Below are 18,281 nucleotides of genomic sequence, written 5' to 3' on the forward strand. Positions count from 1 at the left end.
AGCTGTTTTTCAGTCTCTCGGTCCCTGCTTTGATGCACCTGTACTGACCTCGCCTTCTGGATGATAGCGGGGTGAACAGGCAGTGGCTCGGGTGGTTGTTGTCCTTGATGTACTTTATGGCCTTCCTGTGACATCGGGTGGTGTAGGTGTCCTGGAGGGCAGGTAGTTTGCCCCCGGTGATGCGTTGTGCAGACCTCACTACCCTCTGGAGAGCCTTACGGTTGTGGGCGGAGCAGTTGCCGTACCAGGCGGTGATACAGCCCGACAGGATGCTCTCGATTGTGCATCTGTAGAAGTTTGTGAGTGCTTTTGGTGACAAGCCGAATTTCTTCAGCCTCCTGAGGTTGAAGAGGCGCTGCTGCGCCTTCTTCACAACGCTGTCTGTGTGGGTGGACCAATTCAGTTTGTCCGTGATTTGTACACCGTGGAACTAAAACTTTCCACCTTCTCCACTACTGTCCTGTCGATGTGGATAGGGGGGTGTTCCCTCTGCTGTTTCCTGAAGTCCACAATCATCTCCTTTGTTTTGTTGACGTTGAGTGTGAGGTTATTTTCCTGACACCAAACTCCGAGGGCCCTCACCTCCTCCCTGTACGCCGTCTCGTCGTTGTTGGTAATCAAGCCTACCACTGTAGTGTCGTCCGCAAACTTGATGATTGAGTTGGAGGCATGCATGGCCACGCAGTCGTGGGTGAACAGGGAGTACAGGAGAGGGCTCAGAACGCACCCTTGTGGGGCCCCAGTGTTGAGGATCAGTGGGGTGGAGATGTTGTTACCTACCCTCACCACCTGGGGGCGGCCCGTCAGGAAGTCCAGGACCCAGTTGCACAGGGCGGGTCGAGACCCAGGGTCTCGAGCTTGATGACGAGTTGGAGGGTACTATGGTGTTAAATGCTGAGCTGTAGTCGATGAACAGCATTCTCACATAGGTATTCCTCTTGTCCAGATGGGTTAGGCAGTGTGCAGTGTGGTTGCGATTGCGTCGTCTGTGGACCTATTGGGTCGGTAAGCAAATTGGAGTGGGTCTAGGGTGTCAGGTAGGGTGGAGGTGATATGGTCCTTGACTAGTCTCTCAAAGCACTTCATGATGACGGAAGTGAGTGCTACGGGGCGGTAGTCGTTTAGCTCAGTTACCTTAGCTTTCTTGGGAAAAGGAACAATGGTGGCCCTCTTGAAGCATGTGGGAACAGCAGACTGGGATAAGGATTGATTGAATATGTCCTTAAACACACCAGCCAGCTGGTCTGCGCATGCTCTGAGGACGCGGCTGGGAATGCCGTCTGGGCCTGCAGCCTTGCGAGGGTAACACGTTTAAATGTTTTATCTCACCTCGGCTGCAGTGAAGAAGAGCCCGCAGGTTTTGTAGCGGGCCGGTCAGTGGCACTGTATTGGTCCTCAAAGCGAGCAAAAAAGTTATTTAGTCTGTCTGGGAGCAAGACATCCTGGTCCGCGACGGGGCTGGTTTTCTTTTTGTAATCCGTGATTGACTGAGACCCTGCCACATACCTCTTGTGTCTGAGCTGTTGAATTGCGACTCTACTTCGTCTCTATACTGGGACTTAGCTTGTTTGATTGCCTTGCGTAGGGAATAGCTACACTGTTTGTATTCGGTCATGTTTCCGGTCACCTTGCCCTGGTTAAAAGCAGTGGTTCGCGCTTTCAGTTTCACGCGAATGCTGCCATCAATCCACGGTTTCTGGTTTGGGAATGTTTAATCGTTGCTGTGGGTACGACATCGTCAATGCACTTTCTAATGAACTCGCTCACCGAATCAGCGTATTCGTCAATGTTGTTGTTGGACGCAATGCGGAACATATCCCAATCCACGTGATCGAAGCAGTCTTGAAGCGTGGAATCAGATTGGTCGGACCAGCGTTGAACAGACCTGAGCGCGGGAGCTTGCTGTTTTAGTTTCTGTTTGTAGGCTGGAAGCAACAAAATGGAGTCGTGGTCAGCTTTTCCGAAAGGAGGGCGGGGAGGGCCTTATATGCGTCGTGGAAGTTAGTATAACAATGATCCAAGGTTTTACCACCCCTGGTAGCACAATCGATATGCTGATAGAATTTAGGGAGTTTTGTTTTCAGATTAGCCTTGTTAAAATCCCCAGCTACGATGAATGCAGCCTCAGGTGTGTGTGGTTTCCAGTTTACAAAGAGTCAGATAAAGTTCGTTCAGGGCCATCGATGTGTCTGCTTGGGGGGAATATATACGGCTGTGATTATAATCGAAGAGAATTCCCTTGGTAGATAATGCGGTCGACATTTGATTGTGAGAAATTCTAAATCAGGTGAACAGAATGACTTGAGTTCCTGTATGTTGTTTATGATCACACCACGTCTCGTTAATCATAAGGCAACACCCCCGCCCCTCTTCTTACCAGAAAGATGTTTGTTTCTGTCGGCGCGATGCGTGAAGAAACCAGCTGGCTGCACCGACTCCGTTAGCGTCTCTCGAGTGAGCCATGTTTCCGTGAAGCAAAGAACGTTATAATCTCTGATGTCTCTCTGGAATGTTACCCTTGCTCGGATTTCATCAACCTTATTGTCAAGAGACTGGACATTGGCGAGTAGTATGCTAGGGAGTGGAGCGCGATGTGCCCGTCTCCGAAGCCTGACCAGGAGACCGCTTCGTTTGCCACTTTTACGGCGTCGTTGTTTAGGGTCGCCGGCTGGGATCAGATCCATTGTATTGGGTGGAAGGCAAAACACAGGATCCGCTTCGGGAGAGTCATATTCCTGGTTGTAACGATGGTGAGTTGACGTTGCTCTTATATTCAGTAGTTCCTCCCGACTGTATGTAATGAAACCTAAGATTACCTGGGGTACCAATGTAAGGAATAACACATAAAAAACTAAATACTGCATATTTTCCTAGGAACGCGAAGCGAGGCGGCCATCTCGGTCGGCGCCGGAAGTAGTTTTGTTGTGGTTGTTATGGTTGTTATGAATGATCCTGCAACACAAAGTTTTCATGAATGGTTTCATAAAGGTGTTATGATATCCCCTTCAAGTAAAGTTGTAACCTATTCTCTTTTAACCAGTTCTCCAGTCTTTGCCATCACCTGGAGAATGACAGAGGGAGCGGATGCAAAGCTGAATAAACACTGACTGAATGAATAGAAGATTGATGGGTCAATTTGGGCCCCCAAACACCCACAGTGTTGGTGGTGGCATTCTCATTGATTATGTTCACCATGGACGACGTCCAAAACACAGTCCTTGAAATGAACACGTTGTTTGGGCCATTTGCCATTAGTTTCCCCATCCTAGCCTGACAGACAGATGGCTTTCAATGCTGGGGGGAGATATCCATATTAATAGCATGATTACAATGCATTACATCAATATATTGTCATTAACACAGTGATTTAAAAAGCAATTATGTTTCTTTGATTATCATCAGCCGCACAATAATACAGTGTGTGTTTTGTTGCCGGTGGGGCTTTAGAAAATCAAAATCGCCGATTGATTTCCTATTTCCTCAGTGAAGATGCTGCTCTGCGTTTTGACTAGCTCTCCTCGACTGATTGATACTTAATGAGTTGAAATAGCTTTAGCATAATTTTTTTTTTAAGGGAGATTGGTTGAAGGGGAAAATGGCTTCTAGGAGAAGACAAAATAGGCAAATATGTTTAGTCTCATGAATGTATTTCTATGTTAGAGATGGAGCTGGAGTCCTTCATGGAGGTGATGAGAGGATCTGAGGGCTACTAGCCCCACGCCGGCCCAAACTGTCCCATTTGCAGCTTGTATCCATCTGGCTGGGGAGGTTGGATCCAGACCCACCTCTACCCTTGGCGCTGTGTGGACTGTGGAGCATGGCCAAGCATTGGATTCAGAAGTAAATAAACCCACCATATATACTCAATGCACTTTAGCCCTTTCGAAAGCTGCAATACAATCAATATAAAACAAGACAAGGTTAGGCCCAAGTTAAATAATGACATTGTTGAAAAGGAGTAATACAATTATGTATTAGATTAGTGATAAAGTAGTTTTATGATTTAAAACTCCTTGTCCTAGCACTCCTCCAGAATCTCGAACACTAGCTACAACCGAATGACCCACAAACAGAGCATGAGGATTTGAATTAAGCCTTTAGCTATAGTAATTCCTGAGTAGGAGGATAAAGGGATAAGAGCAGGATAAGGAGTAAGTTAATGTAAGACATTTTGTTGCTGTGTTGGTTTAAAACCATGCTGAGGGGCAAAGCTCACTTCCTGTGTGTAAGAATATGATCCCATCTTTGATGTGGTTGGTTATCCCAGGTGTGAAATCCTCTCCTCACGCTGTCGAACTAGGCGGGCGTGCTCAGCTGTGAAATTTGTATATTTTCTACACCCCTCCCTCCATAACTCCCTCTTTCCACCTCTCCCCTGATAACTCTGACAGTGAGGTAAACTGCTCTCCCCTGGTCCAAAAATATGTTATATCCCGCTGCGAGACAAAGCTATTGCATTCCACAGCTGAATAATCCAGTTCCTCCCTCCCCTCCTTCCCCTTCCATGTCCCCCCTCCCGATAGCTCCCATCACAAACTATAAAAACGGCTGAAGTGCGACAACACTGCAACATCTTCAAACTGCCTGACACTGAATGTCAATGGCCGATTTTTTTTCACCTTTACAGGTGGATGGGTTGATCTTGCATGTGGTCATGGGATGTGAAGTCTTGAGCATAGGGGGTCAATTGATTAGATCCGTCCATTACTTTGAATTAGCATTGAGTCACATTTTGATAGTGGTGCCTTTACATCATAAGAGCATGCCTGCTGGCTATATCAACAGTATATGTGTATGAGTTTGAGGCCTGTTCATTCTGGATGCTATTTGGTTGCTTCCTATTTTGACAACAACGTCCTACTTTCTCTGTGTAATCCACCAAGAAGAGCAGCAAATTGCTCACACACCCTCACAATGCTGCCAGTAGGGCAGAGAGGATGTCTGGCTGTCTTGCAGCACTCTTTCTCATATACTGTGTAGTAAGCTGTGCTGCTGAACAATGACATGACAGCCTAGTGCAGCCTCATCTATGGCTCAACAACCATGGGCATTGGCTTCAGAATGCTTGTGTTCTAGCTAGTAATTCAATATTGATAACAAACATACATGTAGTGGCTTTTGTTATGCCTGTAGGGATGGACAGATGCTTTTTCACTTGTTTTGTTCCTTGGTGTGTAGAGACACAGGTTACCAATCCCTATACGGCCAGTAGCTAGGGCTTCTAAAATGACATTGAAAGTGAGTATCTAAGGAAAAGAGAGATTAGAGATGGAATTAAATGAGAAAATCAAAAATGGGGTTTATTTCCTGAAACCCAATTAAACACATATGAAGATAAAATATAAGAAGGGTGGATGTTTGTGTGCTTCTGAGTATTGTCTGCACATGTGCTGGATTTGTATGTTTAGTGTCATACCTGTATTTCAGTCTAGTCATATAACCATAACAGATTCATAATCGTCAGTCCATGAAGATGTCTACTATCGATATTTAAGATGCATTCATTGATTTTCTCTTTCCAGACACGCTCTCTCTCTCTCTTCATATTAAACTATAAAATTGTATTTTAGAAAGTCAGGTTACAAGAGCCACAGTCGATTAACAGCATGTTGGATCCCCTACTGCAGGGATCATCAACTATATTCAGCCGTGGGCCGAGCGGATGGTCAGGGGGGCCGGAACATAATTACAAATCATTTGTAGACTGCAAATTGAATGCAAGAAGCCCAAACGGATATAATATTTGACAAAAACATGATAATTTCAAACCTTGTTTACATGTGTGTACGATTAGTTGTCTCTCTCTATTATGCGTTGGAATACTTGGGAACAGATTTCCAAAATTATAATCACTTGGAGTGATTATCACCTCTTTCTCAGAAAACTTCAAATAAAACCACCCGTGGGCCAAATTCGGCCCCTGGGCCCTAAGTTGGGGAAGCCTGCCCTARTGTCTGTTGAGCTGTGTGGGGTGAGAGAGAGAGAGGGGATGCTTCTAGAATAACTCAACAGGGCCAGGGAGAGAGATGCTATAGTGAGAAGACAAGACTGAGCCCTCCACTAGTATCCAGGAGGACCCTATAACAATCCACTGTTCTCCTACCAACACTGTCATTACTGACACAATTGATTATGGGCCTGGGAGTGACGATACAATTCAGCTCTCCCCCTCAAGCCGAGGCGCAATCACACAAGCACTCTATTTTCTATAAATGAGACTGTCTGGGAAATAAAAAAAGCTAATGAGAATTGTCAGAGAGAGAGAGAGAGAGAGAGAGAGGGAGGGAGGGAGGAGGAGGCAAAGAAAGAGACCCATTAATATGATGCTGTTACCTTTTCATATGCTCTGAAACATTTATGTCCGTGTCCTCATATTAAAGCGCTGGGCGCGGTGTCAGCTTTTGATGCGGCAGGGCACAGTGGAGACATGAAGAAGTCATAATTGCCTCTTAGGTCCTTTGAATTGCTAACTAGAGAGCCTGACATTTTTAAACAGCCTTGATTCTGAAAAGATCAGGACACTGAGGCAGGCACACCAAAGGCTTTTTATTCTAAGCAGCATTTAAATGAGACAGCTTAAACCTTTCGGTGTAGGCTATATATGGAATAGAAAAACAATATCTTTATGAATATCTCATGGAATTTCTGTATGAATAGGAATCTGGTGTATGCATCTCTTAGTAGACATACAAACACACACACACAAACACACCAACTGGCCCTCTTCATTTAATTATCACTGCTGAGGTCCAAATAGCTGAAATGCTAAATCAGATGTAGGGTTTCATCACGGCACAGTGCATTATATTAAGAGCAGAACAGATAGCAGAGGTAGATCTTTCTCATCTCTTCAGTCTGCCCGAGGGTGGGTAGATGATCATAGATGAGGTCTGAGTATCTCCAGACCCACCATGCATCTGTGCAGTGCAGACACACCTCTATATTGGCTCATGTTGGTAAATCTTGGTTAATCGTTCATATATGCCATTTAGCAAAGGCTTTTTATCTAAAGCAACTTACAGTCATGCGTGCATACATTTTACATATGTGTTTCCCGGGAATCAAACCTACTCTCCTGGCATTTCAAGTGCCATGCTCTAACCAGGTGAATCCAGTTGAAATCTATGAGCCTTTATTAATTTAATTTGTTAAATCCACTTCAATCATTGTAGATGAAGGGGAGGAGACGGGTTAAAGAAGGATTTTCAAGCCTTAGAGCGTTGGGCCAGTAACCGAAAGGTTGCTAGATCGAATCCCCGAGCTGACATGGTAAAAATCTGTCGTTCTGCCCTTGAACAAGGCAGTTAACCCACTGTTCCCCGGTAGGCCGTCGTTGTAAATAAGAATTTGTTCTTAACTGACTTGCCTAGTTAAATAAAGGTTAACATTTTTTTTGCAAAAAATGTGTATATGTGTGCAATTCAGAGGTTGAATGGGCAAGACAAAAGATTTAGGTGCCTTTTTACGGGGTATGGTAGTAGGTGCAAGGCGCGTCGGTTTGTGTCAAGAACTGCAACATTGCTGGGTTTTTCAAGCTCAATAGTTTCCCATGTGTATCAAGAATGGTCCACCACCCCAAGGACATCTAGCCAGCTTGACACTGTGGGAAGCATTGGAGTCAACATGGGCCAGCATCCCTGTGGAACGCTTTCAACACCTTCTTGAGTCCATGCCCTGACGAATTGAGGCTATTCAGAGGGGAAAAGGGGTGAGTGCAACTCAGTTTTAGGAAGGTGTTCTTAATGTTTGATATACTCAAGTGTATGCGACAACATTAGTCCTTGTCCAGGACAGGAATAGTCTGGCAGACTATCCAGGACTGACATATGACTGTGTCAGTCCTGGAGCCTCTTGTCCATGTCCAGGGTTCAAAGAAGAGGAGTTGCATGGTGTTGTAAGGCTTCCGGGAAGCAGACTAGCTAATTTAATTCTCGGTCGTTGGTGTAATGAAACGCTGTTAATCGGCTTCATAACCACACTCGGCATTTGTCCTAATGAATCACGCCAGCGTGTAATTGCTATTTTGACAGAGTTCTTTTTATCTTCCTCCCTGACAGCATGTCTGCACCTAAAGTCATTTTCAGCATCTTTTCATATCCCCAAGCCCCATGGATGGGAATGGAATAACAAATCGAGGGAAAGACCCAATCATAATATAACCAAATTATCCTAGTAAACAACAATCTATTTGGCTTGTTGTTGACCTTTAAAATAAGCTCAGACAAAAGGTCAGAAACACTATTACAGATAGCTTAAAACAGTTTCAAAATATGCTATGTGAAACTGTTATGCTGGAAACCACAGGAAACAAATGTTCCAGGAGGTAATGTGTTCCCTGTGACAGCCGGGGAACAAATTAAACACACACACAATGAAAGCCGACAGGGAAGGAGTTTATTCACTGGTCAGTGGTGCTTTATACTTTATACTAACCCTGCATGTCCTCTGGGGTGTAGTGAATATGTCAGGATATGTCACCTGCCCACAGTAACCCAGTAACTCCCTCACCAACCCTCCCAGTCGGCCCCATGGCGGCGCTTCAAAGTGGGCCAGATGAAAGCCTGACCCGGGGAGTCATGCTCGCTTATCCAAACAGTGGCATATGCTGCTGGGTCTTCTCACCGTAGAGAGAGGAAATGGATGCCTAACAGATGGAGGGCAGTCTGGGTTAGTAGGGGCTATGGCAGGGAGGTAGAGAGGGCTGGGTATTAGTGGCTTTGAATCTTATGTGGCGTGCAACTCAACTCTCTCTTTCGCTTGCTCGCTCTCTCACTCTTTCTCTCGCTCTCTCTCTCTGTCTCTGTCTCTCTGCTGCATGTGTTCTGTGGATGGGTCCATCCAGATGAGGGGCTGTGATTTGCCAGATGTTCCTCTTAGCATAACTGTACCGCTATAATGATGTCTGCTATGCTCCTGCTCTTCTCTCTCCAGGCCTATTGGCATGCTGAACTAACTGGTCATTGATATTCATATCTGGTTTCTGCTTGACCAAGGTGATGATATCCTGCTTAACAACCCCTCCATTATAATCAGGTCTTACTGTATGGTTCTAGTCTGAGCGGTTGCCATAGCAATGCCCAGTCCACCCACGCAAAGCTGTATCACTATGGAACTGTTATCAGTGGATGTAGATGTCTATCCATGAGATTCTTTGTGGAAAACCATTTTAACATAAGAGATAATGTGAAGGAGGTACAGTATATGAAGGATAATGACCCCTTGTTACGTTGCACATTAAGACTTAAAGAATTAGACTTAAAAAAAAATTGCATGTCAATCAATGGCAAGTAGTTCCCCTTTCACCAGATGATTAATGATAAGGTCAAGGGTCGTCCATCTTTCTGTCTGAATAGTGAGAAGGATGAATAGTGTCTGAGCTCAACAGTGACAGAATGAGAAGAGAAGGTATGGAGAAAGTGAACAGGAATTTGGGGGAAGGGAGATGGAGGAGGTAAAAAAAAAAAAAAAAAAAAGTTGACAGAGATAACAAAACACAAGGTAGACTTTATTATGAGAGAACAGGATGTAATGTAATTAAAACTGTGAATACCTATCTGTATTTTATATAAAATTATTTTTGTGTCTGCTGGGTCAAATAGCTGATTTTTTTTTTTCAGTAATCTGCAAGAAATGTGGACAAATTATTTATATTACAGCTGCAATATGAAACGTTTTGGGCGACCTAACCAAATTCACATAGAAATGTGAGTTATAGATCTGCCATTCTCATTGAAAGCAAGTATAATACGCTTTTCTATGGGCACTATTTCTATGCTTCCCGTTGTTACGTTTTGTTTTTCCATCTTTTACTTTTGGTTTTGTACACCAGCTTCAAACAGCTGAAAATACATTATTTTTGGTTATTGAAAATATATTTCACAGCGGTTTAGATGGTACAATGATTCACTACACCAGGGTTATTCAACTCTTACCCTACGAGGTCCGGAGCCTGCTGATTTTTTTTTCTACCCAATATTTAATTGCACACACCTGGTGTCCCAGGTCTAAATCAGTCCATGATTAGAGGGGAACAATGAACAAATGCAGTGGAACTGGCTTCGAGGTCCAGAGTTGAGTTTGAAGGCTCTACACCACATATGTCAGAGTCAAGGCCCGCGGGCCACATCCGGCCCGCGAGAAGGTTTTTTACGGCCCCTGGGATGATCTTGATTTATTATTAGAACCGGCCCGCAGACCGCAGCAAGCCGGCAGCCCGCAGATCTTTTACACGCACCAATACTACATTTCCCACAATGCAACGGTGACGCACCGAGCAGTAGGCTGCTTCATTTCAATATTTATTGGCACAGCAGTCGTCAGCATCACAGTAAAATTAACTTTCAGATACCCATCAAAAATGGCAAAACGGAAGGTGGACACTGAGAACCGGGGGTTTCAAACAAGGTGGGAGTCGGAGTATATGTTCACGGAGGTAGCTGGAAAACCTGTGTGTCTTCTGTGTGGAGAAAGTGTGGCGGTACTGAAAGAGTATATCTGAGACGACATTATGAAACGAAACGCGACAAAAAAGAAATATGGACATGGAACAAAGGCTACAAAAGGCAGAGGAATTAAAACGAGGCCTCAAATCTCGACAGGCTCTGTTCAAAAAAGCCAAATCACAAGCCAGGCTGCTGTCAAGGCCAGTTTTATTTTGGCAGAAGAGATCGCTAAATCAGCCCGGCCATTTACGGAGGGGGATTTAGGTATGTTGCCGCTGACTTTCCGCCGATTTGCTGACTTTGAAGCACAAAAAAGCAGGTTGGAACTGCTCGGTAACCCATTTGCTGTTGACGTGGAAAGCTCACCACCAAACCTCCAAATGGAGTTGATTGACCTCCAATGCAATGATGCACTGAGGGCAAAATATGCGGCAGTGGGTGCTGCGGAGTTCGCCGTTTCCTCCCCGACACAATGCCCCAGCTGCGCATCCAGGCTGCTCAAACGTTGTCTATGTTTGGCAGCACATACCTGTGTGAACAACTGTTTTCTTTGATGAACCTGAACAAAACATCACACAGAAGTCGACTTACTGCTGACACCTCCACTCAATTCTGAGGATTTCCTCAGCTCAGAGCCTTACCCCGAACATTGATGAACTTGTGGAAAAGATGGGACACACCAAGTATCACCCTCAACCTCAAACAAGTGAACATTACTGTGCAATCACATATTTAGAGTTTTTACTCAGTTCAAGTTTAAAAGTTAAGTTTAATATTTGTTTTCACTGCATGTTACTTCTCCTTAAACAAAGTGTTGTTTTTGATTAATAGATTTTTGCACTTTATTTTATTGTATTTCAATCCAATTATATTTTAAAAATATTTCAGTTGAGTGGATGATAGAAAATTGCTATTATTGTTTTTTTCTTTGAAGTAAATTTAGCCCACTTTTGCTAAATAGAAAATATAGGCTACTGATGGTGCCTTGAATACCGGTTTCTTTCATTTAATGTTCATGTTATGGGGATTTTTATATAAAGGAAATTTGTCTTTTGTGTCTGTTGAAAATTAAAGATTACTGACAGAGCCATAAGAAAATATTGCTTTATTTATCTGATCATATTGGAATATATTTGTTAGGTTTTCAGTAGGTTCAATTAGGTTCACTAGACTATATGCGTCATTTAAAATTTTTTCAATGAACATTCGAACAGTCCGGCCCTCGGCTTGTAGCTAAATMTTTTATTTGGCCCTCCGTCCATTTGACTTTGACACCCCTGCTCTACACAATACATTTCTTGTTTTGTCACAAACTAAAATTTGACGAACTAGAATTTTAGCAACCAGAATATAGCTGAGCGATTTCTGCATATTGCACCTTTAATTTTTTCTGTGAAATGTGTCCTCGCTTTTGGATAAAGTCACCTCTATGGCAGGAATAGGCTTTATACCTCTGATGTTTTATAGTATTTTCCAGTCCGGTGGTATTCAGAGCAAGAGGTTATTCAGACAGAGAGAGTGGAGTTACGAAAGTGAAAATTAGGTCATGCTCAGTTTCTCTCAGCCAGTGAAAAAAGCAAATGAAGTGGGCACACTTTTCTGAAAGTCATTTTCCAGCTCCTTTGACATGCTTTTTCAATTCACCGAGGCTGTGTCGGCTCTGATTCAGAAGAAGAAGAAAACACTCTATTCCTTCAATTTTTTCCCCGGTGTAAATTATACACTGTCACAATGAACCGTCTGTATTCCATTCACCATGAAACCCCAGTTCGGGGTGGATTATTTTGCCTCAAAATGATTTTTGTGACCCAAGGATATCCTATCTGTCCTTACCTTGTTTAAACCTCCCTTTAATTCATTGCAGGCTCCAGTGAGCTGGCAAAGGAGAGAGGGAATTATATTAGTGTGGCGTGCCTTTTCAAAGGTGCCTGTTTCCTTTGGCACAGCCACAGTGTGCTTTTCTCTCTGTTTATTAACTGCCTCCTGGGTCTCTTAACTTTTTCTTGGACCCCTGTTTCACTGACTTTAACAAGATCTCTTTTTTCATCAACATGATTTAGTTTACAGACGTTACATTGTGGTGGGAGACCTCAGGGCCTCTCTGTTTCGCAGGGTTCCTGCTTGTGGAATTTCAAGGCTTGCTCTATAAAGTGGGTATTTAATACTTCTATTTTCACTGTTGAAAAGGGAGGAATGGGTTTCCACCTGAGTGTGGTTTCAGTAATGTTATTGCACTATTATAAACTGTGAATATTTGAAGCTTTATGGGTTGTTACTTGGAACGCAGCCAGCCAGTGGAATGGAGTTTGTATTTCCAGTTCCAAGCTGATGAAGCTTGCTGTTCCATGACCATAATGTGTAGAAGACATACCAGGATACAGGCATGAGATCTCCCCACAGTCACAAGCACAGAGCCAGAGAAACATGCACCGTATGTATGTACAACATCTCAGCTATTCTGATTAGAACCAGATGAAAAGGAAAGGCGGAGTTTCTACAAAGAACCTTTTGTACACTGGAGACATTCAGATGAAGGATCCCAGATTACAAGAATAGAACACACAAACCAACTCCCAACTTCAGAAAACAAACTGACTAGGATAATCATCACATCTGTGACTGATTACATTTACATAGCCATTGGTCTTTGATATGAGGCATTGAGGCACTACACAACGTTTGATTTGACCCGAAAGAGCGGAATACATCTCTATCAGTCTCCATCTCAGCTCTGCTCTCTAAACAAAGCCAATTAGGATGATGGATGACTTGTGCCTTGGCAAGCGTCCCGCGAGAGGATGAATCTACAACTGGGATAAGAACATAAATAAACACCCCACCGCCCCCACACACAATGTTCTATTTGAGGAGATTTGTAACGGGGGTTTTGATGTATAATGGATGATGGCTGAATGGAAGCAGTGTTTTATGGGATGATGGAGGGGAGAAGGAGAGGAGCAATGCTGCTGCTGATTGGCTCTTATTGAGCACAGCTGCCTCTGGGTTGGGAGTTCTACCTGGAATCAAAAAGGGTTGTCCTATGGGGACAGCCAAAGAACTCTTTTGGAACCCTTTTTTCTAAGAGTGCATACACCCCAGCCACACCCAATGGGACAGCACCACCCAATCCCCATCCCCATCCCCATAGACCCAATCCCCATACATCCCTTACTAGTCCAGTGCCATGGTATAACTCATGGGACAGCATCACCCCACACCCAGTTCCTCAAACACCCATGGTATAACCCATGGGACCACCACCACAACTACGACCCCTTCCCGAGACACCCCCAGCCAGTCCCATGGTATTCCCTCTGAATTACCCAGGTTTATGTATAGAACCAGGAGAAGATCGAAACGGAACAATGTCTTCTCTTGCATTCACAATAGCTTAATAGGGAGTGTGATAATTAATTCATTTATCTTGCCACATTTTCTTCCATAATTGTTCCATTATGCAAAATTATGCTATGACCCTCATCTGTGCAACTGTTTATTGTTCTCACATATACCATTCCTTCATTACATCTAAAGACTGAAGATTCAACATAGCCTAGCTGAGAGTACATTAGAAAGCTGTTAAGAAAACTCATTAATAAGCACCTACCCTGAGGATAGAATTAAGATATCATTATCTTTTTTTGTGTGATTCTATATTTATAAATTAATTTTCCCAGCGTCAAACGCAGCCCTGGGGCTCTATAATTTGTTTCATCCGTTGTAAATCAGGAGGATAATTATGTTGAATGGCAGCACAATTCATCAAAGTTTTTTTTTAGGGCTTGTGTATTATCTGAATGTCTCTCGTGCTCTATCACTATCTCCCCCTCTCCTTCCCTCCCTTATTTTCTCTCTCCACTCTCTCTCTCTCTTTCTCTCTCTCTCCCCATCCCTCCCTTCTGTCCCCCCTCCCTCAATCTCTCTGTCTTTCTATTTATTATGGTATGGTATGTGGTTGTCAGTGGTTGAGCTGCCATAGCATACACAGGGTCTCCTGAACCCAAGCTCTGACAAAAAAAAGAGTTATGTTCAGTGATGACAAGAATTGATTTCCAATTTCCTCCACAATGACTGCATCATTGCCAGCGACTCAGGCAATTTGGCCTACATTACGGTGCCAGCACGGGGCCGTAGATCAGGATGACAGCTGTCTTAACCTGGAGGGGTGCTTACATTGAGGAGAAATTGAGAGAGATATTTAGCGTGAGCGATCCCTTTACTGTTGGTGCGGATCTAGGAAATAGGCCCTGTACTTTGGAGAATTGCTCTGACTTTGATTTCCTACACTGACCCATTCCAATCTTTTATTCCTCATGAGTTATCACAATTCCAGACAGACATTATGTGATTGCTCCCTAGCCTGGTATGTTATGACACATCAGAAATGAATTGATCTAGCATGGATTTCAACTGAGTTCATGGAGAAACCCTGGAAATCATCAGAATTAGGTTTACTCTGAGAAGTACAGTGATGTATGCACCTATACAGGTTCTGATCATATCAAATAGCAATCAATTATTAATTCACCTTGAAAGATGCTTCGTTGAGAGGATTTGTCAGTGGGAAAGTGAGAAAATATTAGACATTTTGACCTGAGAATTCTACCCCCTTAAGCAATCAATAGAAATCCATGGAGCTACAGTATGTTCCACTGTGAGACAGTGGAGCAGATCACCCAGCCCGTGGGATGCAGAGCAGACGGTGACAGACTGACAGAACCCAGGTTGGAGGTGGGGAGAGAACCTTTCATCAGCACGCCTTCCTCCTTCGCCCGTCAGCCACTATCAGCCCAGTGTGTGAGTGTTTGCCCGTCAGCCCCTGCCACCGCTGTCATCTCTATAAATGTCACCCTGGCCACACCACTGGGCTGTTTGTTTTTACCTAGACAGACCTCACACACACTGGGCTTGTTTTTACTGGCTGTTTTCCTGGTAATTGATATCATAGATGTAGGCTTGTCTATCAGCTACTGCAAAAGCTGGTTCTCAGTGGCATCTCATTGTTGGATGGTTTTGGATGGCTCCCAAGTGTTTTGGTTTGTGTTTGTGTGTGTGTGTGTATTTTTTGTATTTTATTAGGATCCCCGTTAGGATCCCCATTTGGGGTCCACACAAAACATGAAACACAAAATATTACAGAACATTAATAAACAAGAACAGCTCAAGGACATGACTACATACATTTAAAAATGGCACACAGAGCCTACATATCAATACATACACACAATATCTAGGTCAAATAGGGGAGAGGTGTTGTACTGTGAGGTGTTGCTTTATCTGTTTTTTGAAACCAGGTTTGTTGTTCATTTGAGCAACATGAGATGGAAGGGAATTCCATGCAATAATGGCTCTGTTTAATAGTGTATGCTTTCTTGAATTTGTTCTGGATTTGGGGACTGGATTTGAAAAGACCCCTGGTGGCATGACTGGTGGGGTGTGTGTGTCAGAGCTGTATGTAAGTTGACTATGCAAACAATTTGGAATTTAACACAATATTGTTTCTTATAAAAAATATGTGATGCAGTCAGTCTCTCCTCAACTCTTAGCCAAGAGAGACTGGCATACATAATATTTAGTCTTTCTTTGTAACACTTGACCACATGGCTGGACAATAATCAAGATAAGACAAAACTAGACTTGCTTTTGGAGTGTGGTGTCAAAAAAAGCAGAGCGTCTCTTTATTATGGACAGACCTCTCCCCATTTTTACAACCTTTTGAATCTATATGTTTTGACCATGACAATCTAAGGTAACATCAAGTAATTTTGTCTTCTCAACTTGTTCAGCAGCCACACCATTCATTATCAGATTCAGCTGAGGTCTAGAGTGTAGGGAATGATTTATACCAAATACAATTCTCTTCGTTTTAGAGATGTTCAGTACCAGTTTATTACTGGCCACCCATTCCAATACTGACTGCAACTCCTTGTTAAGAGTTTTAGTGACTTCATTAGCTGTGGTACTGATACGTATATAGTTGAATCATCAGCATACATGTACACAATGCTTTGCTTAATGCCAGTGGCAGGTCTTTTGTAAAAATATAAAATAGTAGAGGGCCTAGACAGCTTCCTTGCAGTACACCACACCCTACATGTTTGACATTAGAGAAGCTTCCATAAAAAAAAAACTCTGAGTTATATTAGATAGATATTAGCTCTGAATCGGCAATATGGCAGAGGTTGAAAAAACATATGTTTTCTCAACAGCAGGTTATGGTCAATAATATCAAAGACTGCACTGAAATCTAACAGTACAGCTCCCACAATCTTCTTATTATCAATTTCTTTCAACCAATCATCAGCCATTTGAGTCATGTTGAGTGCCCTTCTCTATTGTGTGTGTTTTTTTTACAGTTTGGGGTTACCTACAAGCTGCTTTGAAAGCAATAGCAATTTAAAAAGTCTTTCCGCTCAGATCAGAAAGACAACTGCATCTTTGATGTGTCTGGGTGGTTTAATACATCATCCACAGCGTAATTATTAACTTGACCATGCTTAAATTGATAATCAATGTCTGATTTGTTATTGTTAACCATCTACCAATCCTTGCCGTGTTTATGAGGCTTTCAAAAAGCTCCCTGGTCTTTGTAGTTGAATCTGTGCTTGAAAGTCAACACTTGACTGAGGGACCATACAGATGCTGTATGTATGGGGGACAGAGGAAGAGGTGGTCATTCAAAAAGCATGTCAACCCTGATAATTTCACACAGAGTGGGTCCATGTAACTTATGTGATTTGTTAAGCCAAATTTTTCTGCTGAACTAATTTAGGCTTGCCTAAACAAAAGTGGTGAATACTTATACTTATACAACAACTATATTTTAGTTGTTTCATTGTTATTAATTTGTATCACAACAAAAACAAATCTATTTAAATACCACTTTTGTCAGCGATTGTGTGCAGATGTAGCGGAGTCAGGCGCAGGACACAGGTGTTGAGCAACACAACGGAGTTTACTCAAAATACAAGCAAAATTCCACATAGGAATAATAACAAACACACTAGCACATACGACAACCACTAACGACACAAACAATCACGGACAGAACAGAAATGTATGCCAGAGGGTTAAATAGGGAACATGATAGGGGAATTGAAACCAGGTGTGTGTAATACAGACAAAACAAAACGAAACTGAAACATAGATCGGTGGTGACTAGAAAGCCGGTGACGTCCACCGCCGAACACCACCCGAACAAGGAGAAGGGCCGACTTCGGCGGAAGTCGTGACAACTTTGCAACGCAAGAATATGTGATTTTGTTTTTGAAATGGTAGGAATAGAAATGGTCTTAGGTGTCTTAGGTATTTGAAAGCTATAATCATTCAATTCCTACCTCACATCATCCACTTACACGTGCATATCCCCAACATTCATGTTCTCTCTCTTTATTCATTATCTGTAATCAGCTAACACAGGTTTCTATTAGACATCTTGAGGATGTATTTTTATCATGGGGTGCAGTTGGCGTATAGGATAAATGGAGTCCCATTTGTCAGCTATAATGTTGTAATGTAATGTCTCACTGGGGTTTTAATCACAGATCATTTTGACAAATGGCCTGGGGGTGGGGCCTGGGAGTGTTTAACATTGGAGTAGATTGGTGACTGTGAGTGCGATATCAGGGTTATGCTAAGTAGGAAGACAACGTTTTGAAATGGAGTGAGTTGGGAAGGTACTGCTTCAACTTGTGGAGAGGGACCTGAAATAAAACCCTAACCTAAAAAAATAACACTTTTGTATGGCAACCAGATTAGGACATTCTCTGCCCTTAACCCTGTAGGCTTACTAGCAGGACTGAGGATGGATGACTGATGCCGTATAGCAGTGGAAGACTA

This window comes from Salvelinus sp. IW2-2015, linkage group LG23 (assembly GCF_002910315.2).
Source record: "Salvelinus sp. IW2-2015 linkage group LG23, ASM291031v2, whole genome shotgun sequence".
NCBI classification, from domain to species: Eukaryota; Metazoa; Chordata; class Actinopteri; order Salmoniformes; family Salmonidae; genus Salvelinus; species Salvelinus sp. IW2-2015.